This window comes from Scyliorhinus torazame, chromosome 14 (assembly GCF_047496885.1).
Source record: "Scyliorhinus torazame isolate Kashiwa2021f chromosome 14, sScyTor2.1, whole genome shotgun sequence".
In the NCBI taxonomy this organism is placed as follows: Eukaryota; Metazoa; Chordata; class Chondrichthyes; order Carcharhiniformes; family Scyliorhinidae; genus Scyliorhinus; species Scyliorhinus torazame.
In genome coordinates, this window is record NC_092720.1 from 199,182,019 (window position 1) to 199,209,861 (window position 27,843).

The 27,843-nt window shown below is 49.6% G+C and overlaps 1 long non-coding RNA gene across 3 annotated transcripts in view; it reads left to right on the top strand.

The window, feature by feature from the left end:
* The window catches only part of LOC140390333 (uncharacterized), a 31,565-nt gene extending 3,887 nt beyond the window's left edge, over window positions 1–27,678 (top strand). For 2 of the 3 annotated variants that reach the window (XR_011934616.1, XR_011934617.1), the window contains exons 2-5: window positions 7,497–7,745; window positions 7,867–7,969; window positions 19,297–19,366; window positions 23,797–27,678. This is a non-coding gene — a long non-coding RNA (uncharacterized lncRNA). Of the gene's footprint in view, window positions 1–7,496; window positions 7,746–7,866; window positions 7,970–14,354; window positions 14,444–19,296; window positions 19,367–23,796 lie in introns of those variants that run through there. The other variant, XR_011934615.1, reaches the window with a different exon arrangement.
* The last annotated feature ends 165 nt before the right edge of the window (window positions 27,679–27,843 follow it).

Here is a 27,843-nt window from a genome sequence, read left to right on the forward strand (position 1 = left end):
GGGACGATAGGGACATTTAAGGGGCATCTTGACAAATATATGAATAGGATGGGAATAGAAGGATACGGACCCAGGAAGTGTAGAAGATTGTAGTTTAGTCGGGCAGTATGGTCGGCACGGGCTTGGAGGGCCGAAGGGCCTGTTCCTGTGCTGTACATTTCTTTGTTCTTTGTTCTTTGTTCTTTGTACTATACAGTGAATGGTAGAACCCTCAAGAGTATTGAAAGTCAGAGAGATCTGGGTGTACAGGTCCACAGGTCACTGAAAGGGGCAACACAGGTGGAGAAGGTAGTCAAGAAGGCATACGGCATGCTTGCCTTCATTGGCTGGGGCATTGAGTATAAGAATTGGCAAGTCATGTTGCAGCTGTATAGAACCTTAGTTAGGCCACACTTGGAGTATAGTGTTCAATTCTGTTCGCCACACTACCAGAAGGATGTGGAGGCTTTAGAGAGGATGCAGAAGAGATTTACCAGAATGTTGCCTGGTATGGAGGGCATTAGCTATGAGGAGCGGTTGAATAAACTCGGTTTGTTCTCACTGGAACGACGGAGGTTGAGGGGCGACCTGATAGAGATCTACAAAATTATGAGGGGCATAGACAGAGTGGATAGTCAGAGGCTTTTCCCCAGGATAGAGGGGTCAATTACTAGGGGGCATAGGTTTAAGGTGAGAGGGGCAAGGTTTAGAGTAGATGTACGAGGCAAGTTTTTTTACACAGAGGGTAGTGGGTGCCTGGAACTCACTACCGGAGGAGGTGGTGGAAGGAGGGACGATAGTGACATTTAAGGGGCATCTTGACAAATACATGAATAGGATGGGAATAGAGGGATACAGACCCAGGAAGTGTAGAAGATTGTAGTTTAGTCGGGCAGCATGGTCGGCACGGGCTTGGAGGGCCGAAGGGCCTGTTCCTGTGCTGTACTTTTCTTTGTTCTTTGTACGCAGAGCGTGGGTGCCTGGAACGCTTTGCCAGCGGAGGTGGTAGAGGCGGGCACGATAGCATCATTTAAGATGCATCTAGACAGATATATGAACAGGCGGGGAACAGAAGGAAGTAGATTCTTGGAAAATAGATGACAGGTTTAGATAAAGGATCTGGATCAGCGCAGGCTGGGAGGGCCGAAGGGCCTGTTCCTGTGCTGTAATTTTCTTTGTTCTCATGGTTCTTTGTACTTCAATTGATCCAGCTGGCACCGCCTCTGACAGCAGTTGTTTTGTGTGTGAGGATAAAATGTTTCACTGATTGCAGTTAGCTGTACGTTTCACTGGCTCTCGTTTTAAGATGATGTCCTCTTCTTCTGGATCCTCCCAAAGGATAAATTGGTGGTATCTAACTTCATTCCAAATTAAGCTGAACTATTGATCCACTCGGAAAATAAATGAAATTACAAGAATTTGAGTTAATTCACTTTCTGTTGTTGTGCTCGTTCTGTTGTCCTGTGTGGAATCCCTCAGGAAATGGGATCGATCATCCATCAATATAATACTCTTCCTCAGTTCAGTCTATTGGAAATTTTTGATGGGGGAAACTATACAAGAGGGAAATGAATGCTATTAGGATTGAGGCTGATCATCACACTTTCAATTTTTAGATCTCATTGCCAGTGGGAGACTTTAGAATCGTAGAATCCCTACAGTGCAGAAGGAGGCCAGCTGGCCAATCCAGACCCCTCAAAAGAGCACCCCACCTAGGCCCAATCCCATGCCCTATTCCTGCAACCCCACCCTAAGGGGCAATTTAGCATGGCCAGTCCACCTAACCTGCAAATCTTTGGATAGTGGGAGTAAACTGGAGCACCCGGAGGAAACCCATGCAGACATGGGGAGATGTGCAGACTCCGCACAGAGAGTGACCTGGGACCCTGGAGCTGTGAAGCAGCAGTGCTAACCACTGTGCCACCGTGCTTGCCAATGAGCTAAATACAGAGTGTATGGTAAATCCCATTGTCAATGACTTGACCAGAAGATCCCACCGTTGGCCAATGGCGGGCTTTCTCCTGCTGTTGAGCAACATGCCACAAGCGGCGGCCAGAGCAGCCTGCCCATCATCTGTTGTATTTGTTGGCATTGCTGATGCATTGTCTATAATGCGGCACAAACTTTCTGCTCAGTTGGCTGGAGAGCTGAGTCATGATGCAGAGCGAAGTCAACAGCGTGGGTTCAATTCCCGTACAGGCTGAGGTTATTCATGAAGGCCTCGCCTTCTCAACCTTGCTCCTTGCCTGGGGCGTGGTGACCCTCCGGTTAAATAACCACCTCTTCTGCACTCTCTCCAAGGCATTAAAATCCTACATCCAGAACTATACACAATACTTCAACTGAAGTCAAATGAGTCTTGTATAAGTTCAGCCTACCCTTCTTGCTCTTCCACCGTGCACCCCTATTAATAAGACCAGAATACAACATGATTTGTGAACTGTCTCCATCTGTCCTGATACCTTCAATGTTGATCTAGTTAATCTTTTCCAACTGGAGAAAATAGTACAAGTCCCCCAGCCAGGCGGCCACCCCTGGCAGTGTATCCAACCTCCAATTTAGCAAGATCCTTCACTGGGCGATTAGAGAGGCGAAGCCACAACATTGGCCCCCTTCCCCACCACCATCGCCTCACCACCTCCAAATTAGCTGCCCAATACTAGTGCAGCAGGTTTAGGAGCACAAACTCCCATTTCTGTGTCTGCCTCTGTAGAGGGCCCTCTTTTACTCTGGGCACCTTCTCTGCCCATATAAACCCCAAGATCACTCTGCAATTTCCAGAAGAAAGCCTGAGGAAGAAAGATCGGGCGCCCTGGAAAATGAACAGGAACCTTGACAGCATATTCGTTTTTACCACCGACACCCTCCCTGCCTGCAACAGGTGTCATGTATTCAATCTATTAAAATCCCCCCAATCTCCTCGCCAACGTTGTCAAATTCCACCTGTGCATCGTAGCCCATTCCCTTGTCACTTGAACCTTTCCCTAGCTACCTTGAATGGCAACAACTGTAAGGTGGCCCCTGCCCGCCACATTCACAGGAAACACCTCGCTCTTCCAGACATTTAACTTGCACCCAGAGAAGGCACCAAACCTCTCAAATATTCCCACGATCAAATATTCTCCAGCGGGTCTTGACACAAACAGCAACAGGTGTCCGCGTACAACAACACCTGGTGCTCCTTTCTCCCCCTCACAATTCCTCGCTACTCCACTGACCCCGAAGGGCCACTCCACTGACCCCGAAGGGCCATTGCCAAAGGCTCAATTGCCGTTGTCAACAACGGTGACAACGGACAGCTCTGTCTTGTTCCCCTGTGCAGTCCAAAACCCTGTGAACTTCGCCACCGGGGCTCTACAACAAGACGCACCCATGCCGCAAACTTTGAGCAAAACCTTCCCAGAGGGCAGCACGGTGGCTAAGTGGTTGGCATTGCTGCGTCATGCGGCTGAGGTCCCAGGTTCGATCCCGGCACTGGGTCATTGTCCGTGTGGAGGTTGCACATTCTCCACGTGTTTGTGTGGGTTTCGCCCCCACAACCTAAAAGATGTGCAGGGTTGGACACGCTAAATTGCCCCTTAATTGGAAAAAATGAATTGCTCTAACTTTTTAAAAAACCTCCCCAAGATCACAAATAAATACATCCACTGCACCCAATCAAAAGCCTTCTCTGCGTCCATGATGACCTCCAGGACCCTCGCGCCTCCTGCTCGCACCTCCCACTCCCCCCCCCCCCTCCCCCCCCTCTGGCCCCCACCCCCCTCCGGCCCCCACCCCTCTCACCCCCCCCTCTCATCGTCGTCGTCCCTCGTCGTCGTCGTCCCCCTCTCATCCCCCCATTCTCTGTCCCCCCTCTCTGTCCCCCCCTCTCTGTCCCCCCCTCTCTGTCCCCCCCTCTCTGTCCCCCCCTCTCTGTCCCCCCCTCTCTGTGTCCGCCCCCTCTCTGTGTCCGCCCCCTCTCTGTGTCCGCCCCCTCTCTGTGTCCGCCCCCTCTCTGTGTCCGCCCCCTCTCTGTGTCCGCCCCCTCTCTGTGTCCGCCCCCTCTCTGTGTCCGCCCCCTCTCTGTGTCCGCCCCCTCTCTGTGTCCGCCCCCTCTCTGTGTCCGCCCCCTCTCTGTGTCCGCCCCCTCTCTGTGTCCGCCCCCTCTCTGTGTCCGCCCCCTCTCTGTGTCCGCCCCCTCTCTGTGTCCGCCCCCTCTCTGTGTCCGCCCCCTCTCTGTGTCCGCCCCCTCTCTGTGTCCGCCCCCTCTCTGTGTCCGCCCCCTCTCTGTGTCCGCCCCCTCTCTGTGTGTCCCCCTCTCTGTGTGTCCCCCTCTCTGTGTGTCCCCCTCTCTGTGTGTCCCCCCTCTCTGTGTGTCCCCCCTCTCTGTGTGTCCCCCCTCTCTGTGTGTCCCCCCTCTCTGTGTGTCCCCCCTCTCTGTGTGTCCCCCCTCTCTGTGTGTCCCCCCTCTCTGTGTGTCCCCCCTCTCTGTGTGTCCCCCCTCTCTGTGTGTCCCCCCTCTCTGTGTGTCCCCCCTCTCTGTGTGTCCCCCCTCTCTGTGTGTCCCCCCTCTCTGTGTGTCCCCCCTCTCTGTGTGTCCCCCCCCCTCTGTGTCGTCCCCCCCCCTCTGTGTCGCCCCCCCCCTCTGTGTCGTCCCCCCCCCTCTGTGTCGTCCCCCTCCCTCTGTGTCGTCCCCCTCCCTCTGTGTCGTCCCCCTCCCTCTGTGTCGTCCCCCTCCCTCTGTGTCGTCCCCCTCCCTCTGTGTCGTCCCCCTCCCTCTGTGTCGTCCCCCTCCCTCTGTGTCGTCCCCCTCCCTCTGTGTCGTCCCCCTCCCTCTGTGTCGTCCCCCTCCCTCTGTGTCGTCCCCCTCCCTCTGTGTCGTCCCCCTCCCTCTGTGTCGTCCCCCTCCCTCTGTGTCGTCCCCCTCCCTCTGTGTCGTCCCCCTCCCTCTGTGTCGTCCCCCTCCCTCTGTGTCGTCCCCCTCCCTCTGTGTCGTCCCCCTCCCTCTGTGTCGTCCCCCTCCCTCTGTGTCGTCCCCCTCCCTCTGTGTCGTCCCCCTCCCTCTGTGTCGTCCCCCTCCCTCTGTGTCGTCCCCCTCCCTCTGTGTCGTCCCCCTCCCTCTGTGTCGTCCCCCTCCCTCTGTGTCGTCCCCCTCCCTCTGTGTCGTCCCCCTCCCTCTGTGTCGTCCCCCTCCCTCTGTGTCGTCCCCCTCCCTCTGTGTCGTCCCCCTCCCTCTGTGTCGTCCCCCTCCCTCTGTGTCGTCCCCCTCCCTCTGTGTCGTCCCCCTCCCTCTGTGTCGTCCCCCTCCCTCTGTGTCGTCCCCCTCCCTCTGTGTCGTCCCCCTCCCTCTGTGTCGTCCCCCTCCCTCTGTGTCGTCCCCCTCCCTCTGTGTCGTCCCCCTCCCTCTGTGTCGTCCCCCTCCCTCTGTGTCGTCCCCCTCCCTCTGTGTCGTCCCCCTCCCTCTGTGTCGTCCCCCTCCCTCTGTGTCGTCCCCCTCCCTCTGTGTCGTCCCCCTCCCTCTGTGTCGTCCCCCTCCCTCTGTGTCGTCCCCCTCCCTCTGTGTCGTCCCCCTCCCTCTGTGTCGTCCCCCTCCCTCTGTGTCGTCCCCCTCCCTCTGTGTCGTCCCCCTCCCTCTGTGTCGTCCCCCTCCCTCTGTGTCGTCCCCCTCCCTCTGTGTCGTCCCCCTCCCTCTGTGTCGTCCCCCTCCCTCTGTGTCGTCCCCCTCCCTCTGTGTCGTCCCCCTCCCTCTGTGTCGTCCCCCTCCCTCTGTGTCGTGCCCCCCCCATCTGTGTTCCCCCCCTCTGTGTCCCCCCCGCCTTCCGCCGCGCCCCCTCTCTCTCCCCCACTCTCTCTCTCCCCCCTCCTCCTATCCCTGTCCGCCTTGAACAAGGCAATCTTTTAAATAATTTTCAACTGATGACCATCGTAAAACTAACGGAGGTGGCCTTTTCCTATTAACTCCATCAAAAACAAAATCTCTGGTTTTTTACCTCTGCTGTGGAATAAATGCAAGCTTCCTATCTCCATGTACAAGGAGATCTTCCGTATTCATCCTTAATGCAAAGACAATATTTAATGCCCATACCTAGTTGACATGACTGTGGCTTATTTGGCTACTTCAGAGGACAGTTGAGTCAGCTGCAATGCTGTTGGACTGGAGTCACTTATAGGCAAGATTGGGGGAAGGACTATATGTTTTCTCCTAATGAAGTTCATTAGTGAACCTATGGCAGGCCTCATCTCTGGCCTTCTAGTCCAGAAAAATTTCCATTACACAAAGGTGGTCAGTTCTGGTGATGTCATCAATCCACCATGTACAGAATAAAAGAGCATTGGTGTCCTGGTACAATGATTAGACTATAGAATAAGCTGTGTAGTTTTGCGCACTCGATACAGAAAGGAAATGTAAAGGAGGCGAATTACATCCATCCTCCCTGTTCCATGAACCACAGTGGCACAGTGGTTCCTCATGGCGCTGAGGACCTGGGTTCGACCCCAGCCCTGGGTCACTGTCCATGTGGAGTTTGCACATCCTCCCCGTGTCTGCGTGGGTCTCGCCCCTACAACCCAAAGATGTGCAGGGTAGGTGAATTGGCCATGCTAAATTGCCAACTTTTGTGTCATCAGCAAACTTGGAAATATTACTTTTAGCTCCCTCACCAAATCGTTGATGTATATTGTGAAGAGTTGGGGCCCAAGCACTGATCCCTGTGGACTAGTCACCACCTGCAACATTTCTGTTTCCTGATGCTAACTAAAAAAAGTTCTTCCTCATGTCCGCTCCATCTGTTCTGTCACTTATCTTGAATCTATATCCCCTGGTTCGAGAATTCTCCTCCAATTAAAAATTTGGACGTGCACATGGGGTGTATGATTGGGAAATTTGCAGATGACACAGATTGGCCGAGTGCTGGACAACGTAGAGGGTAGCTATAATCTCCAAAATGATATGGATGGGTTGGTGGAGTGGGCGTAAAGTGGCAGATGGAATTTAACACAGATAATTTAGGCAGGTCAAACAGTTATAGGAAGTACAATAAATGGGAATATACTAAGAGAGGTAGATGAAGTGAGATACCTTGGTTGTACAAGTACACAGGTCCCTAAAGGTAGCAGTTCAAGTAGACACGGTTGTAAAGAAAACATATGGGACCGGAGCCAATGCGGGTCAGTAAGGACAGGGGTGATGGGTGACTGGGACATGATGTAGGATAGGAGACGAGCAGCAGCGGTTTAACTGAGCTGATGGATGGGAGGCCACCTATAGAGCGTTGGAATAATGGAGTTTAGGGGTGAGCAGGGTGGTGGTGAGAATTTCAGTAGCTGCTGGGCTAAGGTATTTCCAGAGTGGGCTGATCTTGGAAGTGGACTGTCTTTGTGATCGGATTATGGCATCAGATAATTTGGCTCGGGATTGAAGTATTCTGAACCATTATGTACCCATGAATGGATAAGCTATTATTAGTTAATTATGTTAAGATAATATGAAGTAGTGATGCCCTCTTGCTCAGAACTATTTATCTAATTCTCTCCCATAGAACCATTGTTGGGACCTTTCATCAATGAGACTAATGTGAATACCACAATTGAATTAACCTGCTCGCTGTCTGTGGGGGAAGCAAGTTCCATTCTGTGGTGGAAAGATAATAAAGTGATAACAAATGGTCAATGTTAACAACAGCACACTGATTATCTCTCAAGCCAAGGGATCTGACTGTGGAAACTACATTTGTACCATGGAAAACCTTGTTGCAAGACCAACTGTTCACATACTCTTACTCTTCCCAGTGAGTCAAACCAGCAGAGCCAATTGGTTTAATAGTTAAAGCAATATTCCACTAACCTGTCTTGCATTCAGCTTCGTGAAAGAAGTTAATTTGGGAATAATAGTGTAAGTTTTCTTGACAGGAGAAAGTGGGATGGAAAGTCACAAAACTGGTAGTGCACGGAGAACATGAGTGGGTGTTTGTCATTTTTTATAAATGACCTGGAGGAGGGCGTAGAAGGATGGGTGAGTAAATTTGCAGATGACACTAAAGTCAGTGGAGTTGTGGACAGTGCGGAAGGATGTTACAAGTTACAGAGGGACATAGATAAGCTGCAGCGTGGGCTGAGAGGTGGCAAATGGAGTTTAATGCAGAAAAGTGTGAGGTGATTCATTTTGGAAGGAATAACAGGAAGACAGAGTACTGGGCTAATGGTAAGATTCTTGGCAGTGTAGATGAGCAGAGAGATCTCGGTGTCCATGTACATAGGTCCCTGAAAGTTGCCACCCAGGTTGAGAGGGTTGTTCAGAAGGCGTATGGTGTGTTAGCTTTTATTGGTAGAGGGATTGAGTTTCCAAGCCATGAGGTCATGTTGCAGCTGTACAAAACTCTGGTACGGCCGCATTTGGAGTATTGCGTGCAATTCTGGTCGCTGCATTATAGGAAGGATGTGGAAGCATTGGAAAGGGTGCAGAGGAGATTTACCAGAATGTTGCCTGGTATGGAGGGAAGATTTTATGAGGAAAGGCTGAGAGACTTGAGGCTGTTTTCGTTAGAGAGAAGAAGGTTAAGAGGTGACTTAATTGAGGCATACAAGATGATCAGAGGATTGGATAGGATGGACAGTGAGCGCCTTTTTCCTCAGATGGTGATGTCTAGGACGAGGGGACATAGCTTTAAATTGAGGGGAGACAGATATAGGACAGATGTCAGAGGTAGGTTCTTTACTCAGAGAGTAGTAAGGGTGTGGAATGCCCTGCCTGCAACAGTCGTGGACTCGCTGACACTAAGGGCATTCAAATGGTCATTGGATAGACATATGGACGATAAGGGAATAGTGTAGATGGGCTTTAGAGTGGTTTCACAGGTCGGCACAACATCGAGGGCCGAAGGGCCTGTACTGCGCTGTAATGTTCTATGGGTGTGATTCAACTAAAAGGGAACAAAGTCCCATACCGAGTGCACTTAGCCACGTGTCACCCGGCGCTCGTAGCACCGAGAAACATATAACTATAAGATGCCATTGGCGTTAGATAAGGGGCCAATGCAGGAGACACGTGGCCAAGGCCGCACATTGCCCTGTTTTGTGCACTGAGGAACTCCGCTCTCCGGAATTCAGTGCAGCGAGAGATCGGGACACCAGTTTTTAAATGGCAGCCCAATCTCCGAAGCCACATTACATGACCCCCCCCACCCCGCAATCCCCCAAGCCACTCATGGAATCATAGAACCCTCTCCACGCTGAAGGAGGCCATTCAGCCCATCAAGTCTGCAGCAACCCTTTGAAAGGGCAGCCTTCCTCGGCACATCCCACTAACCCCACCTAACCTTTTGGAAGGGAAATTCAGCATGACCAATCTACCTAACCTGTACATCTTTGAACTGTGGGAGGAAACTGGAGCACCCGGAGGAAATATATACAGACCGTACAAACCCCACACACAACCAAGGCTGGAATTGGTCCTGGGTCCCTGGGTGCTGTGAGGCAGCAGTGCTAACCACTGTGCCACTCTTATGGGAGGTCCCCGGCCGCCCGATCACAAAAGATTCCAGCTTGGCATATCAGTCATGACAACCTGGCACCCTGCAGTGCCCCTACCTGCTGGCAGTGCCACCTGGGCACCTAGGTGACACCTAGCAGTTCCAGGATACCACCCTGCCCAAAGGGCATGCACCTGGGTGACAGCCTTTTCTGCATGTGCGAGATTGGGGGGGGGCGGGGTACACGGACATCTCCCCATAGTGTATTTGGCTGGGGGTGGGTCGGTGGTTGCTTCGTGGGCCTCGGAGATCGCTACACTGGGGAGTTCCGGTGAGCGGAGCTTAGTGTACAAAACGGGGCTATGTACGACCTCGGCCGTGTGTTCCCCGTCGAGGCCCCTTGTACAAGTCACGTTGTATAGATGTAGGTTTCTCTGTGCTGCGAGAGCTAGGAAACACGCAGCTAAACCTGCTCACTATGGAACTTTTTCCCCAATTTGTAGAATTGCGGCAGAAGTTTTTTTTTAATAAACAATTTCAATGAGGTATTTTTGGCATAGTAAACAGCAACAGTATAAAACAATGTGCAAAGAACAATAAACATAGTGCAAAAACCGGCTCCCATCCCACAAGGACCCGCCTAATTGACCCCTTAATCTATGCTACCCTAACCCACCTCCTGCTGACGATTAATTCTCCGCGAAGAAGTCAATGAATGGTTGCCACCTCCTGGCGAATCCTAACAGTGACCCTCTCAAGGCGAACTTAATTTTCTCCAGACCGAGAAAGCTCGCCATGTCCCATAGCCAGGCCTCCGACTTCGGGGGCTTTGAGTCCCTGCATGACAGCAGAATTTGTCGCCGGGCTACCAGGGATCAAAGGCCAGAACGTCGGCCTCCCTCTCCTCCTGGACTCCCGGGTCCTCCGAAACCCCCAAAATTGCCACCTCTGGACTTATCGCCACCCTTGTTTTCAGTACTCGGGACATAACGTCCGCGAATCCCTGCCAGTACCCCGTAAGGTTTGGACATGCCCAGAACATGCTGGTCCACCCGCACATCTTGCACACCTGTCCTCCAACCCAAAAAATTTACTCAGCCGGGCCACTGCCATGTGGGCCCGGTGAACGACCTTGAATTGGATCAGGCTGAGTCTGGCGCATGTTGTGGTCGCGTTTACCCTACTCAACGCCTCCGCCCATACGCCATCCTCTATCTCACCTCCAAGCTCCTCTTCCCACTTAAGCTTCAGCTCCTCGGCCTGCTTCTCCTCTGCTCCCATAAGTTCTTTATATATATCTGAAACACTACCCTGTCCTGGATCCCCCATAGTGGCAGGTGTGGGAAGGATGGTATCTGTCTACGAAGAAAGTCCCGCACTTGAAAGTACCTGAAATCGTTCCCTCTTGCCAGCCCAAATTTCTCCTCCAGCGCCCTAATGCTCGGGAAGATTTCCTCTAAGAACAGATCACCCATCCTCTCAATCCCAGCCCTCTGCCATATTCGGAACCACCGTCCATATTCCACGGGGCAAACCGGTGATTGTCGTAGATTGGGGACCAAACTGATACTCTCACTTTCCCCCATGTGCCTCCTCCATTGGCCCCAGATCCGCAAAGCTGCCACCGCTATGGGGCTGGTGGCGTTCTGTGCCAGTGGGAGCAGCAGAGGCACCGTTACCAAGGCTGCCAAACTGGTGCCCCTGCACAAAGCAGCCTCCATCCGCTCCCAAACCGAGCCTGTAACCACCATCCACTTCCTTATCATGGCTATGTTAGCCGCCCAGCAGTAATGACTAAAATTCGGCAGCACCAGCCCCCCTTCCCCTTGGTTCCTCTCGAGCATCACCTTCACTCGCGGGGACTTTCCCGCCCACACAAATCCCAAGATAATTTTATTGACCCTCTTAAAGAAGGACCGCGGAATGAAAATGGGGGAGACACTGAAATAGGAACAGGAATGTCGGGAGGATCGTCATTTTCACCGTCTGTACTCTCCCCGCTAGTGACAGCGGGAGCGCATCCCACCTCCGAAATTCGTTCCTCATTTGCTCCACCAACTGGGGCAAGTTCAACTTGTGTAACCGACCCCAGTCTTGTATCCCTAAATACCCCCCCCCCCCCCGCCCCCCGCAGCCGGAGCAGTCCCTTGAAGCTCTCAGAGCAATTGCCAGCGGCTCTATAGCTAACGCAAACAGCAGTGGGGAGATGGTGCACCCCTGCCTTGTCCCTCGGTACAGTCTAAAATAGGAAGACTTCGTCCTAACACTAACCTCCGGGGCCTGGTTCAACAGCCTAACCCAGTCGATACAGCCTAACCCAGTCGATAAAGCCCTCCCCGAACCCAAATCGTCCTAGCACCTCCCATAAATAGTCCCACTCAACCCGGTCAAAAGCCTTTTTGGCATCCATTGCCACAACTACCTCTACCTCCTTACTCTCCGGGGGCATCATGATCACATTTAGCAGCCTTCTTAGATTGGCCACCAGCTGCCTGTCCTTGGCAAACCCGGTTTGATCCTCTATGATAACGTCCGGCACACAGTCCTCAATCCTGGAAGCCAAAAGCTTGGCCAATAATTTAGCATCTACATTAAGCAGAGAGATCGGCCTATAGGACCCACATACCTCTGGGTCTTTGTCCCGTTTCGGTATCAGCGAGCTAGTGGCCTGCGACATCGTTGGGGGTAGAACCCCTCTGTCTCTTGCCTCATTGAAAACCCTGACCAGCACCGGCCCCACTATCCCGCAGAACTTTTTATAGAACTCCAATGGGTACCCGTCTGTCCCCGGGGCTTTACCCGACTGCATGGCCCTCAAGCCCTCAAATATTTCTTCGTCCCTAATCGGGGCCCCCAGCCCGTCTACCAAACCCCTACCCACTTTTGGGAAGGTCAGTCCGTCCAAAAAGCGCCTCATCCCCTCCGGCCCCGTGAGGGGTTTTGAGGTATAAAGCTTACTATAGAAATCCCTAAACACGTTGTTGAGTCCTGCCAGGTCCCCTACCAAGTTTCCCTCCCCGTCAACTACCTTCCCTGCCCGCCTCCCTCTTTCTACGTTGCTGTGCTAGCATTCTACTGCCTTTCTCCCCATGCTCATAAATCGTGCCCCTCGCCTTTCTAAGCTGCTCCACCGCCTTACCTGTGGACAACGCACCAAACTCAGTCTGCAACCTCCGTCGTTCCCTTAACAGCTCTGCCCCTGGGGTCTCCGCATACCTCCTATCTATCCATAAGATCTCCTTTACCAGTCGGTCCGTTTCTGCCCTGTCCGTCCTGTCCCTACGAGCTCGAATCAAAATCAGCTCCCCTCTCACCACTGCCTTCAGCGCCTCCCAGTGCACCGCTGCTGAGAGGTCATTGACCTGCAGGTAGTTTTGCATTAATTTCCTCAACCTCTCACACACCGTCTCGTCCGCCAACAATCCAACCTCTAACCTCCATTGTGGGCGCTGAAAGCTTTCCTTACAGACCTGCAGATCCACCCAATGTGGAGCATGGTCCGAAATAGTGATCGCCGAATATTGTGCATCCGTCACCCCCGCCAGTCCCTACTCATGATTAAAAAAATCTTATGAACGTGTGAATAGAATGAAAACTCCTTCCCCGTCGGCCGACTAACCCTCCATGGGTCAACCCCCCCCCCTCCCCATTTGCTCCATAAGCCCCCTCAGTTCCTTTGCCTTTGCTGGCACCCTACCCATTTTCGAACACGACCGTTCCAGGCCGGGATCAAGGACTGTGTTAAAATCACCTCCCATGATCAGCCTGTGCGAGTCCAGGTCGGGTTTCTTCCCCAGCAGCCTCTTGATAAAATCTACATCATCCCAATTTGGGGCATATATATTGACCAAAACTACCCTCACCCCCTCGAGCTTACCACTAACCATGACAAATCTACCACCCCCATCCGAAACTGTACTGCCCACCTCAAATTGCACCCGTTTGTTAACCAAAATCGCAACCCCTCTGGTCTTAGTATAACCAAAATCGCAACCCCTCTGGTCTTCGAATAACCAAAATCGCAACCCCTCTGGTCTTCGTATAACCAAAATCGCAACCCCTCTGGTCTTAGTATAACCAAAATCGCAACCCCTCTGGTCTTAGTAGAACCAAAATCGCAACCCCTCTGGTCTTAGTATAACCAAAATCGCAACCCTCTGGTCTTAGTATGCGGCAGAAGTTTTTTAACTAATGGTGCTGGTGAGAATTACAATTTCTGTATTTGTCATTTCTATTACAGATAAGGGGCGGAGAATCGCCGGGGGCTGGCGTGAATCCCGCCCCCGCCGGTTGCCGAAGCCTCCGGCACCGGAGATTCGGCGGGGGCGGGAATCGCGCTGCGCCGGTTGGCGGGCCCCCCCGCTCGATTCTCTGGCCCGGATGGGCCGAAGTCCCGCCGATAAATTGCCTGTCCCGCCGGCGTGGATTAAACCACCTTTTGAACGGCGGGACAATGCGGCGTGGGCGGACTCCGGGATCCTGGGGGCGGCGCGGGGCGATCTGGCCCCGGGCGGTGCCCCCACAGTGGCCTGGCCCGCGATCGGGGCCCACCGATCCGCAGGCGGGCCTGTGCCATGGGGGCACTCTTTCCCTTCCGCCTCCGCCACGGTCTCCACCATGGCGGAGGCGGAAGAGACTCCGTCCACTGCGCATGCGTGGGAAACTGTCAGCGGCCGCTGACGCTCCCGCGCATGCGCTGCCCGGGGATGTCATTTCCGCGCCAGCTGGCGGGGCAACAAAGGCCGTTTCCGCCAGCTGGCGGGGCAGAAATTCCTCCGGCGCCGGCCTAGCCCCTCAATGTTGGGGCTCAGTCCCCAAAGATGTGGAGCATTCCGCACCTTTGGGGCGGCGCGATGCCCGTCTGATTGGCGCCGTTTTGGGCACCAGTCGGCGGACATCGCGCCGTTTCGGGAGAATTTCGCCCCATGTATGTGAACCAGCAGCCAGTCAACAAACCAATATAATTCTTGCTGTGGCGGTGCCAATACTTTTCTTGCTTGCAATCATATACGTCATCTGTAAGTATTGATGATGTAGCTGCAGGTTATTTCAAAACTGCTGCAACAAATGTAAAGTTCTGAGGGAAGGATCTGTGACTGACTCACATGTTGATGTTTGTTTCACTCGGTGAACACCAGGAGCGCATTTGGAAACCTCTCTGCCTCCAGGACATTGCTACTTAACCACTGATTTTTACTTTGAGTAAAATAATTAATTTTAAGTTCCATCAGCTGTTGTATTCTGGGGGCATTAGCTTGGGCATCTGGATTACTAGCCCGGTGACATTTCCACGCGGACACATCTGCCCCTGAGCTGTAACAGTGAAATCCATTCAGGATGTGAACTAGATCAAGCTGGACTACTTAATGCACTCTCTGGTTCTGCTCCTGCCTGCTAAAACTGCACACTTTCCAGGGTCATCCAGGAATGCTAAGATCATCTTGGCATCTTTTCGCCTTGCAAACCTCTTTCCTGATTCCTCCACCCTCCCCTCCAACAATAATTATTGAAGGGCTTATGGACGTCTTTGGTATCAAGTTGAAGAAACCCACTCCATTATCCCACCTGGCCCAAATATTTTTGCCCCCACCCCCAACCATCCAGCGCCGAACCCCATCTGGCTCTATTTTATTTTGCATCACCATTCTTTCTCCATGTGAGATCATCCTGCCTCTGATATCCTCTTCCTGTCTCCTCGATCCTGCGCCAATAAACTCGAGACCGTTAATGTCCTCTTCTGGTTCCCATGTTCACTGGTATTGTCAAAGGTTTCCACTTTTCAGGTGTTGTCCCTCTCTTCTTGAAACCTGCAGCCATCAATCCTCTCGTTTTAAAAAAAACAACCATTAACTTCACTGTTCTTGCAAAATTCCATCCCATCCCTTCTGCAACCTCCAATTTCCCTCCCAAGTCCTTGAACATGTTTGCACATCTGAAATCCATTGAAGTCTCCCCTCCTTCTAATCTGGGGCGAAATTCTCCCGAAACGGCGCGATGTCCGCTGACTGGCGCCCAAAACGGCGCCAATCAGACGGGCATCGCGCCGCCCCAAAGGTACGGAATGCTCTGCATCTTTGGGGGCCGAGCCCCAACATTGCGGGGCTAGGCCGGCGCCGGATGAATTTCCGCCCCGCCAGCTGGCGGAAATGACCTTTGGTGCCCCGCCAGCTGGCGTGGAAATGACATGTCGGGGCGGCGCATGCGCGGGAGCGTCAGTGGCCGCTGGCAGTTTCCCGCGCATGCGCAGTGGAGGGAGTCTCTTCCGCCTCCACCATGGTGGAGACCGTGGCGGAGGCGGAAGGGAAAGAGTGCCCCCACGGCACAGGCCCGCCCGCGGATCGGTGGGCCCCGATCGCGGGCCAGGCCACCGTGGGGGCACCCCCCGGGGTCAGATCGCCCCGCGCCACCCCGCCCCCAGGACCCCGGAGCCCGCCCGCGCCGCCTGGTCCCGCCGGTAAATAGGTGCTTTAATTTACGCTGGCGGGACAGGCAATTTATCGGTGGGACTTTGGCCCATCCGGGCCGGAGAATCGAGCGGGGGGGGGTGGCCCGCCAACCAGCGCGGCGCGATTCCCGCCCCTGCCGAATCTCCGGTGTCGGAGACTTCGGCAACCGGCGGGGGCGGGATTCACGGCAGCCCCCGGCGATTCTCCGACCCGGCGGGGGGGTCGGATAATGACGCCCCTGGTTCCTGCTCCAACCTCAGCGCAAAATGGTTCCTATCAAAGCAAAAAATGGCATCTTTGCTGTAATTCTCCAGCCATTGGGATTCTCTATTCCCACCAGCAGCGCACCCCATCCTGTGGGTTTCCTGGGAGTGTGGGGTGGCTTCAATGGGAAATCTCATTGGCCAGCGGTGGCAGTAGAGAATCCTGCCGCCAGCGAACGGCGCATCGCCGAAAAACATGTGGTGGAGGAAGCAGAGAATCCAGCCCCCTATGTGACTGACGTGTAAACATTCTCCTCTTGTCCTTCTCAACCCTCAGCAGCTCTTGACATAGTTGACTAACCCATCCTTCTCCAATGCCTCTCCACTTTTGCTCAGTGGGGTGGTGTTGCTCTCACCTTGTTCCATTCTTGTATATCTATTCCATAAGCCTCTAATCTATTGATCAGTCTTTTATGTGGTACTTTGTCAAGTTCTTTCTCAAAATCCCTTTGTCAACTTTCTCTTTTATTTCATCACAAAGTTCAGTTGGATTAGCTTAGCATAATCTGCCTTTTGCAAATTTGTGCTGACTCTGAATTTAAAGTTAATAAGAGTACCCAATTCTTTCTTTTCCAATAAAGAGGCAATTTAGCCTGGCCAATCCACCTAACCTGCATATCTTTGGGTTGTGAGGGTGAGACCCATGCAGACATGGGGAGAATGTGCAAACTCCACACGGACAGTGACCCAGAGCCAGGATCTCGGCGCCGTGAGGCAACCGTGCTAACCACTTGCGCCACCGTGCTGCCCTACTAATCCTTCTCTTAACTACCCGCGTACTATTTGCATTCCGGTAGAATAATTTTATGTTGACTGCCATTCTATTCTCATACTCTCTCTTTCCCAGTTATATTTTTCTCTTCTTCTCTCTTGAATAATTCACCTGACGTTCATCGCACATCCTCTTTTTTTGTTTGTTCCATTTCTATCTCCCTCATCTTTGGAGGAGCCAGGTTTTTTTTGGCTCCCTTCATGCCCTTGGTGAAATCTACCTCACCTGAACCTGAAGCATATCTTCTTTAAAGATTACCCATTGATCCATTAGTTTTTCTATCAGTCTCTGGTTGCATTCTATCTTGGCTAGACTCCTTCTTGTGAGCTCTGTTCCAGTTCAGATGTTCTATATTCGATTTACCTTTCTGTACTGCTAAGCTAAATCTTGATATATATGATCATTCTGAACCAAATGTTCCCACACAAGCACTTGGACTGTGATTCTCCAATCGCGTTCTCCCCACCATCGCTGCCAGCGAGAACGGAGAATTTGGCACTCGGCCAATACTCCATTCACCGCAGCGAGGCCGGAGAATCCCAGCCGAGGTTGGAGAATTCCGGCCCTGGTCTATTTCACATTTCCCATCGCCAGCCCCAGCAATCCCTCCTTTCTAGTTGGTCCAGACCACACTAATCAGGGATATTCTCCTCAGGAGGCTCTTTGTTCCCCTTTGAGGAGGTAACAAGGAAATTAGACCAAGGAGAACCAGTGGATTGGATTTATTTAGATTTCCAGAAGGCCTTTGACAAGGTGCCGCATAGGAAACTGTTAAATAAGTCCACGAGCCCATGGTGTTAAGGGTAAGGTCCTGGCATGCATAGAGGATTGGCTGACTGGCAGAAGGCAGAGAGTGGGGATAAAGGGGTATTTTTCAGGATGGCAGTCGGTGACTAGTGGTGTGCCTCAGGGGTCTGTGCTGGGACCACAAACTTTTCACAAATGATCTGGAAGAAGGAACTGAAGGCACTGTTGCTAAGTTTGCAGATGATAAAGATCTGTAGAGGGACAGGTAGTATTGAGGAAGCAGGAGGGGCTGCAGAAGGACTTGGCAGGCTAGGAGAGTGGGCAAAGAAGTGGCAGTGTGGAAAAATGTGAGATTGTGCACTTTGGAAGGAGGAATGGAGGCATAGACTAATTTCTAAATGGGAAATCTTCGGAATTTCTTAGGAAGTCAGACAACACAAAGGGACTTGGGAGTCCTTGTTTAAAGTTCTCTTCAGGTTCTCTGCAGATTCAGTCGGCAGTTAGGAAGGCAAATGCAATGTTAGCATTCGTGTCGAGAGAGCTCGAATACAAGAATAGGGATGTACTTCTCAGGCTGTATAAGGCTCTGATCAGAGTATTGTGAGCAGTTTTGGGTCTTGTATCTAAGGAAGAATGTGCTGGCCTTGGAAAGGGTCCAGAGGAGGTTCACAAGAATGATCCCTGGAATGAAGAGCTTGTCGTATGAGGAACGGTTGAGGACTCTGGGTCTGTGCTCGTTGGAGTTTAGAAGGATGAGGGGGGATCTTATTACAAGATACTGCGAGGCCTGGATAGAGTGGACATGGAGAGGATATTTCCACTTGTAGGAAAAGCTAGAACCAGAGGACACAATCTCCGACTAAAGGGACGATCCTTCAAAACAGAGATGAGGAGGAATTTCTTCAGCCAGAGGGTGGTGAATCTCTGGAACTCTTTGCCACAGAAGGCTGTGGAGGCCAAATCACTGAGTGTCTTTAAGACAGAGATATATAGGTTCTTGATTAAGAAGGGGATCAGGGGTTATGGGGAGAAGGCAGGAGAATGGGGATGAGAAAATATCAGCCATGATTGAGTGGCGGAGCAGACTCGATGGGCCGAGTGGCCTAATTCTGCTCCTATGTCTTAAAGTCTTTATTAACACAATTCAGAACTTTCTCCCTCTTGTTAGACTTTAGTCTAACAATAACCCAATCGATATTTTTGGTAATTATGTTTCGTTAATGCAAAAGTGATTACCTCAAGTATATATTCAATATAGGTTCAACATGTGGTGGAATATTCATTCATTTTTGTTTCCGTTTTACTTGACTTTGTACATGAAAAATCAGTCCCTTGCGCTTTTTCTCACCACACCAATTATAGAATGGTAAATTACCCGAAAATCAAAGGACAGTGTCCTCTGGTTTTTTGATATATTCAAGTTTTAACATATTTCACTGAAATTCCTTTGTTACTTTAGCTGAGAGCTGATATAAATGGGTTAATATTTCCTTTGATCTGTTGGCCCTTGGGACACCACATGGTAAAAATTAAAGGAATGAAAGAATTTATAGGCCGATATTCTAATCTATTGATTGAAGACTTTGCTCAGTTCATTTTCTCATTGATATAACGCATTGTGTTTTTATGTACACCATCAACAGGTAGAACATACGCCAAAAGGGCCAAATGGTCCAAATGGACCAATATACCAACTTCTGAGATAAATGTATTGTAAGTATTGGTACCAAATACAAGTAGCGAGTTAGAAATTCAGCTGTTGCTTTGAACCATTCTGTAAATGGGCATTATTATTGCTTTCACACATTATTGTAGTCAGAAAAGGCATTTTGCTTTTGGAGAGTACGGAAACTGAGCAAAATGCATGCGCTCCCAACGTTGACTGCAAATGTTGTTGTTTGATCTGGTGATCGAATAGAATCCCTAAGTGCAAAAGGAGTCCATTCGTCCCATCGAGTCTGCACCAGTCCTTGAAATGAGCACCCTATGCCCCCACCCTGCCTTTTGGATAATAAGGGGGAATTTAGCATGGTCAATCCACCTAACATGCACAGTGCACAGTGGAAGGAAACGGGAGCACCCGGAGGAGACACTGGGAGAAAGTGCAAACTCCACCCAGTCACCCGAGACCGGAATTTAACCTGGGTCCGTGGTGCTGTGAGACAGCAATGCTAATTACTGTGTGACCTGTATAGTGATACACGGATGAAAGAATTATTTTTCCTTTCCTCAGCCAATATTTAATGGGGCAATGTAAATAGCAAACCTCTGATTGGAGGCTAAATATACAAGATTAAATTCATTTCTAGAGTTTAAAAATTTAGAACCAATTTGTCTTCCATCAAATTGCAGTTAATGTACTCTTGAAAAGTGACTACTTGAGAATACTCCAGTTCTGCCTGCATGGAGGATTTAAATTGCTGTATTACTGACTGGTCCATAATTAAAATGTTTATTGTCAAAATCAGACTGCTTTGAGGTTTACACTAAAAACTTGAATAATAAGATTTCTTCATGTCTGAAAGAAAAAGAAATTCAATTGAAAACATATTTTAAAGAGAAAAACAAATGGGCATTATTAATTAGTGTTCCTAATTGCAGATTTAAGTTTTTTTTTTTAAATTTAGAGTACCCAATTCATTTTTTCCAATTAAGGGGCAATTTAGCCGAGGCCAATCCACCTACCCTGCACATCTTTGAGTTGTGGGGGCGAAACCCACGCAAACACGGGGAGAATGTGCAAACTCCACACGGACAGTGACCCAGAGCCGGGATCTAACCTGGGACCTCGGCGCCATGGGGCTGCAGTGCTAACCACTGCGCCACCGTCCGGCCCATTGCAGATTTAAGTTAACCTTTTACTTTCCAAGCAAAATACTGCAGGTGCTGAAAATCTGAAATGAAAACAGAAAATGCTGGAAATACTCAGCAGGTCGGGCAGAATCTGTGACGGGGACACGAATTAGCCTTTCGGATCAACAACCTTTCATCCAGTCTTCTGAAAGATCGAACTATAATTGGTTTTGAACAAGTGAGAGGAGGAAAGAGGAAGAACAAAAGGGAATGAGGGTGAAGGGAAGGAGAGTAAATGGAAGGGTTTATGGTACTGAGTCCAAGGCAGTGACGGAACATCATGGAATTGAAATTTTAACTCTGTTACTGTCCACAGATGCTGCCAGATGTGCTGGCCATCTGTAGTATTTTTTATTACAAAAAGAGTGGTAAAAGGGAAAGAAACAAAAGATATTTCTTGATAATGTGAATTCCTCCCTTAGTGCTTTATTAACTACTCCTTCCATCTTTCCTGATGCCTTCAACCATCTATGCACAACCGAGTCCCTGTGTTCCACCCCTATTAAAAATGTTAGCTCTTTTTTTCTATCGTCTCTCCATTTTATTCCTCCCAATGTGCATCACCTGGCACCTCTTCGCATTGAACTTCGTCTGCAACCTATCTGTCCACTCCGCTAACTTGTCTCTGTCTTTTAGAAGTTCTACACTATTTTGTTCACTGTTTACAGTACTTCCAGGTTTTGTGTTATCTGCAAACTTTGAAGACTTCCGGTGACGGCGGGCGGGAGGCAGCTGCACATTGGAGGGCTCCCGTTCGGGAACGGAATTTTCGGGGTATTAACGCCCGGTCCCAGGGGCAACGGACGCTGCAAAAGCAGTAAGAATGCACAGTGAAGTGAAATGTCTAAGTTGGGTAAAAAAACGGCCGTGAAAAAAGTGGCTAATGAAAGTCCGTCGGGAGTGGACAGGTCAGCGCGGTGACTGCAAGGAAAGTGGAGGCTGGGGCACCAGGGGAGGCCGCATTGCCCACGGCTGAAGAAATGACTACGGTGATGGCCGTGGAACTCGAAAGGCAGTTCACAAAGCATATGGAGGCGATGAGGAAGGAGATGGGGGCGGTATTGAAAGTGCTGGTGGAGGAGACGATTGCCCAGGTGAGGGCGGCGGTATGGAGCGCAGTGGCGGAGTTGGGGGAGCAAGGTGAGACACTGAAGGAAGTGGAAGAGGCATTATCGCAGCACAGAGATCAACTCAACTTGATGGGGAAGGAGTTGCGGAAGGTGATAGAGACCAACAAGGGTCTGTGAGCCAAAATGAAAGACCTTGAAAACAGATCCAGGTGGCAGAATCTGAGGCTTGTGGGTCTGCCCAAAGGAGTGGCAGGCCTGAGGCCGGCGGGAGTATTTTGCCACAATGTTGGCGAAGCTATTGGGGGAGGGGGACGATCCCTCACGATATGAACTGGATCGGGCCCATCGGTCCTGGAGGCCTATACCAAAGGCGAGTGAGCCGCCAAGAGTAGTGACTTTGTGTTTCTGTAGGTACAGCGTGAAGGAGAAGGTCCTGTGCTGGGCAAAGCCGAAGCGGGTGGTGCAGTGGGCTGGAGCTGGTATACGCATATACCAGGACTTTACGGTGGAGCTGGCGAGGAGGCGGGCTGCCTTCAGCCGGCTGAAGAAGGCGCTGTACATCAGCAAGGTGCAGTGCGGCAGAGTATATCCAGCTAAGTTGAGGGTGACCTACAAATCCAAGGTCTTATATTTTGGGGTGGCGGAAGCAGCGGAGGAGTTTGCGAGGGCAGAAGGACTGTGGCAGAATTGAGAAATGGTCGTGTACCGATGTAGCCTCATGTAACTTTATTTTTTCACTGCGTGCTGGTGTCTGTACTAAATGAGTCAACGGTGTATATATTTGGACAAGGGAAGTTGGGACTTTCATTTGCAATGATGGTTCTTTGGGGCTGGGGTGTGTATGCGGGGTTTTGCGCTAAAGGGGATTTTGTTTGGTTTTCTTGGGACTGGGCAAGGGGGAAAGAGACCTGGGCGGGGGCCTCCACGCTGGCCGGTTTAAGACGGGCACTGAACGGGAGTGAGGTGGTTGGGGGGGGGCGGCTGCGGTGATCGGAGTCTGGTAGAACAGGTTCCGATGAGTCTAGCCGGGTGAAAAGTTGGGGGAAGGAACAGAGGTTCTGGGGAGAAGTTTTACAAGAGGGAGTGGAGGGGAGGAGTCGGGGAGGGCGGGGGGGGTGTCTGCAATTCATGGGTGTCATTCACGGCACTCTTTCGGGGATTGGATGGCGTTGAATATTAGGGGGGGGTGGAATCTATATGTCAATGGTGACATATTCCTTTTTTTCTCTTTTTCCCACATTGGGTGGGTTTGTTTTATTTGATGCTTATATTGTTAGGTGGGCCGTTGTTTGGGGCGGTGGGAGGATGGATTCGTTGTTGATAAGGGGATTGACATTGTATTTGTTACCGTTTACTGTTTGTTGGTGGGGTGTAAATTCTGAAGAAAATGTGAAAATGGAGAATAAAAATATATATTTTTTAAATTTGAAATTACTCCCTGCACACCAAGGTCTAGATCATTCATATATATATATATCAGGAAAAGCAAGCGTCCCAATATCAGTCACTATTATACCTATTATTTAGCCACTGGTACATCCAAAGTTTCTCGTGTCCCTTTTATTCGATCAGCTGTAACGTTTCGCACAAATCTTTTCTGTGGCAACATGTCGGAATGCATTCTGAAAGTCCAAGTACACCACAACACCATTCCCCTCTCTGTTGTCTCCTCAAACTACTCCAGAAAGTTAGTTAAATATAATTTCCTCTTTAGAAATCCATGCTGGCTCCTCCTAATTAACCCACATTTTTCCACGTGGTTACCAATTGTGTCCCAAATAAGTGTTTCTGGAACCATCACTGCTAAACTGACTGGCTTGTAATTGCTGGGGTTTACCTTGCAAACATTTTTGAACAAGGGCATAACATTTGTAATTCTCTAGTCCTTTGGCACCTCCGAGTCTGGCGATGACTGAAAGTCTCGTGACGGGTGATAGGAAGCTATGGGGTGACTGGAGGTGTTCACAAAACAGTTATCCTGTCTGCGTTTGGGGAGACCGCACTGTAAGGAGCGAAAGGAGAAGATTCGGGTCAGGAAAATAGAAAGTGTTAAAGTGATGTCGGACCATGGAATGATGAAGGTAAGAAGAGACTGGAAAGGGGGGGCAATATTCAGTATAGGAAGTAATACGTTCAGTGGCAGAAACTGGCAAAGCAATGGGTTTTCCATGTCATTCCTATTTGCAAAATTTATAACTTCTTTTTCATCCTGTTCTGTAGGAGCTGACTGAACAATTTTAAGTCCAACAACAATCACCTACTTGAATCTGGGAACATTTCTCAGTGAAGAATTGCTGTATATTGAGAACATTGGTCCTGGTAACAAGCTGCTGTATATTGAAGGACATTTTTCAGTGAAGAACCGCCAAATGCAAAGAAACACGTGGAATTTGAGAAACTGACTTGAACTTAACATTTCAGAACCTGCAAGTGGCGTTTCAAGTGGCAGAATTTTCTCAGATCTTGTGTCATTTGTGGGGCCTTGTCGTGAAGGTGCCTTATCAGAAAAAAAGCAACTGCAAAGCTTATAATGTTGTACAGTAAGAAGTCTAACAACAACAGGCTTGTTTTGAATCACTAGCTTTCGGAGCACTGCTCCTTCATTCACCTGAGGAAGGAGCAGTGATTTGAAACAAACCTGTTGGACATTAACCTGGTGTTGTAAGACTTCTTACTGTGCCCACCCCAGTCCAACGCCGGCATCTCCACATTATAATTTTGTATCCACTGCCATTTGTACTCCTGGAAATCCATGAACTAGGAACTTGAGTAGGCCATTCGGCCCATTGTGACTGCTCCACCATTCAATAAGATCGTGACTGATCTGATTTGGCCTTTTATTAACTCATCTGTCTCATTGAGCCTTGAATATATTCAATAACTCCAGACTCCCTGTGGAAGAGAATTACATAGATCATGACTCTGAGCAAAATACTCCTCCTCATCTCTGTCCTGAAACAGAAACCCCATATTTTTAAACTCTGTCCTCTTCTTCTGGATTCCCAAACATCCTTTCAGCATCTACCCTGCTGCACACTCTCAGAATCTTTTTATGTTTCAGTACGATCACATATCTGTCTTCTAAAGTCTAATGAGTACAAACCCAGCCGTAACTTTATAAGACAACTCCTTCATCCCAGGAATTGATCTTGTGAATTTCCCCTGAATTACTTCTGATGCAAGTATATCCCTCCTGAAATAAGGAGACATAATTGTACATCATACTCTAGACTAGCAAGTTCCCTGATTCTCCTGACCTGTCACTTCCCATTTTCCCCCATGTTTTTTCCAAGCTTATATCATCTGAGATCGCTGTTGTGGATGATATAAAAGATATTTCCCCAAAGTCACCAGTGAACAACAGCCAGGATTTTTTGAACGGCCGTTATGGTTCTCTCCATGGCCATTTTATGCTTCCAAAGAACAGAAATTGTCTGGAGATAAGGGGCCCCCCTCAAACAGGAGGAAGTCCCGTCTCAGAGAGCTGCCGGTCTATCTGATTTTGTCAGCTCATCTCCCTTGTCCCTGCAGTTCCCAAAGCTTAAGCGAGAGGAGTCCAGTACCGGGCAACTTTTTGGGGCTCTTGGAAAAGGGAGGATAGGAGAGGTCTGGGGGCATGGACATGGAGTTTGAGGTGTCTGTGAGGAGACTGGGAGGTTGTTGTGGTTAGAGAGGTCCTGCGGTGATCGTGCCCAATGTTAAAGGGGGCCGCTAATGGAATCCCCCTTCCTGCCTGAGGCCTGAATCCAATTTATTTTCAGCCTTCCCTCTTATCCTGAAATTCTTGTCAGCCTGAAAGTTGAGAGTGGGCTGGAAGCAGCCCTTGGATTTTAGATGATTGGGTCAAGGTAAGGAGGAAAGGTGGGTGGGCAGACAGGCACGGGCCTTGTCTGTCCCAGTGCAAAATTCCAGAGGTCAGGGTGGTTGGGAACTCAGTGGGAAACCCACCCAAAAATCACTTCCCCACCCATGAACCCGCCGGCCAGCTGGGTATGGGATTGGGTGGGTGGGTTACCTGTGGATCTGATATAACCCAGCAGCAAATCATTTTACGTTTATATTTTAAAAAAAGATTAATTTATTTGCATATTGCTCTGAAAGTTACTGGAGATAAAGTTACTAACACATGCACACAAAGGTATAGATGAAGATGAAATTATACTTAAGCATGAATTCAGTTCTATCCATATTGTTCGATGTAGGGCTAGTATGTTTTGAAATCAAGATATTGAGTTGTCTGAAGTGACGATCTTTAGGTTGTAGAATTGGTGCTGCAGCCTCCAATGTCAATTACCAGAGGATGTTCTAAATGGTAAGGTTAGTAAGTGGAGTAAAGGTTCCTTTTCTCTCATGCTATAGATGGACTTACAGCACTGAGATAATTCATATTTAAATGTCCCAGCATTAACCTGGATGGCCACAACCCTTGTGTAGTTGTTGAGATAGGATGGAACAGTTCACATCTCCAGTGAAAGCGATTGTCGAGGACTCATTGACTCTTTTGTGAATCCTCTTGAGGTGAGCACAGTCTGATCCACTATCTGGCTGATGGCAGGCGAATACACATGTCATGTGACCTCCTATAGTCCATGTTGACTAATAGTCCTTTTTAAACAAATTTGACCTTTTCTAAAAAATACTAATACCGTAAAAGCATATGGTACTTACCTCTTGCTTCCTCTTGCATTATTTCAATTGACCTTTGAACCATCCAACTTCCTTTCCTGGGCTCCATTGCAAACACACAGATTACTCGCCCCCTACCCCTTCCTGCTGACAATAACGCAGATCTGTGAATGTTCTGCTACAAATAATTTGGGTTTATACCAAACTTGATCTGCTTCGTAAAGATTGCATTTTGTCTTGTGGAGAAGCTTTACTGAACATGTGGGGCGGGATTCTCCGCTCACGGGACTAAGTGCCCGCGCCGTCGTGAACGGCGTCGCGTTTCACGAGGGCGCGGAAGGGGCCCGGGCAGGACCGATTCTGGTCCCCTCTCGATTCTGGCGAGGCGCCAACTGACGTTTGCGCGGTAGCCCCACGGAGCGCTCCGGCCCCTCAGCAACATGGCATGGGTGTTCTGGGGCCGGAGGCGGAAGAAGGTAGGCCCCAGGGGGAGGCTGGCCCGCCGATAGGTAAGCCCCGATCGCGGGCCAGACCCCATCGGAGGCCTCCCCCGGGAACGGAGCCCCACCCCGCAAAGCCTTCGCAATGAGTACCTGCTGGCAGCGACCAGGTGTCCCAATGTATGTATTTTTCAAGAGAAACACTTTATTTTATTTTTTATTATAATTTTTCATGTTTTTTATTTATTTTATTTTATATAAGCTACTGGAATGCTTTCTGGATTTTTATGGTGAATGTGAGCAAGGCAGCTTTTAATGTCTATCACAGGCGTTACACTGAGATCACAAGGGGCAACTACTCTTATGGTATTGTTCATTCTCAGGATATCGGCCTGTCTGACGACATCTGCATTTACTCAGGATTCTTAGTTGCCCTTAAGGTGAAACACGTTCTTGAACTGCTGCGGTCTGGTGTATCTTACTCCCGCCATAATGTGAAAATATCCCTGGTGTGGGGAAACCATCTCAAGATTTGTTCTTGTTAATTGGTTCCAATGAAATAGAAGCAACGCTAGACTTGCAATTTTTTTGTGGAATTAAAGATTTCACTTGTAGAATAGCACTAATATATGACGAGTAACACTATTTTAAGATAATATAGTATTATATATAAGATAGTAACCTTGTTAGTCCAACAAAAAGTGGCTAATTAAGCGCAGCTACCTTTGTAAGGAAACCTAAAATATTTCATTATGAAAAAGGTCAATTACATTCTCCAATGGCGTTTTGAAACTTTTATGAACTTTATAACTTTTATATACTTCTTGAACATGTGTGTGATAACATAAGGGAAGTCAGAGAATTGCATAAAGTATGAAGTATTTGGATTCATTAAAGACCTAAGATCCTGAATTCAGAACTATGACAGCTTTCAAAATTCAGTCAGGTCATTGGGCCTGTTGTAAATATGACCATTTACTTGCTTGTACTGTTTGTTTAATAAACCAAGAGTGTGACTGAAAACCTTGCACAGAAACACCTTAGGCTGGACATTCTCTTGGTCTGATTGCAGGAAGACCCTGAATAGAATTAAACATAACTCCATTCAGCAGGCAACAACCTTGATTTCTGACTTTATTTTTATTTTCTATTAAGTGTACCCGATTCATTTTTTGCCAATTAAGGGGCAATTTAGCGCGGC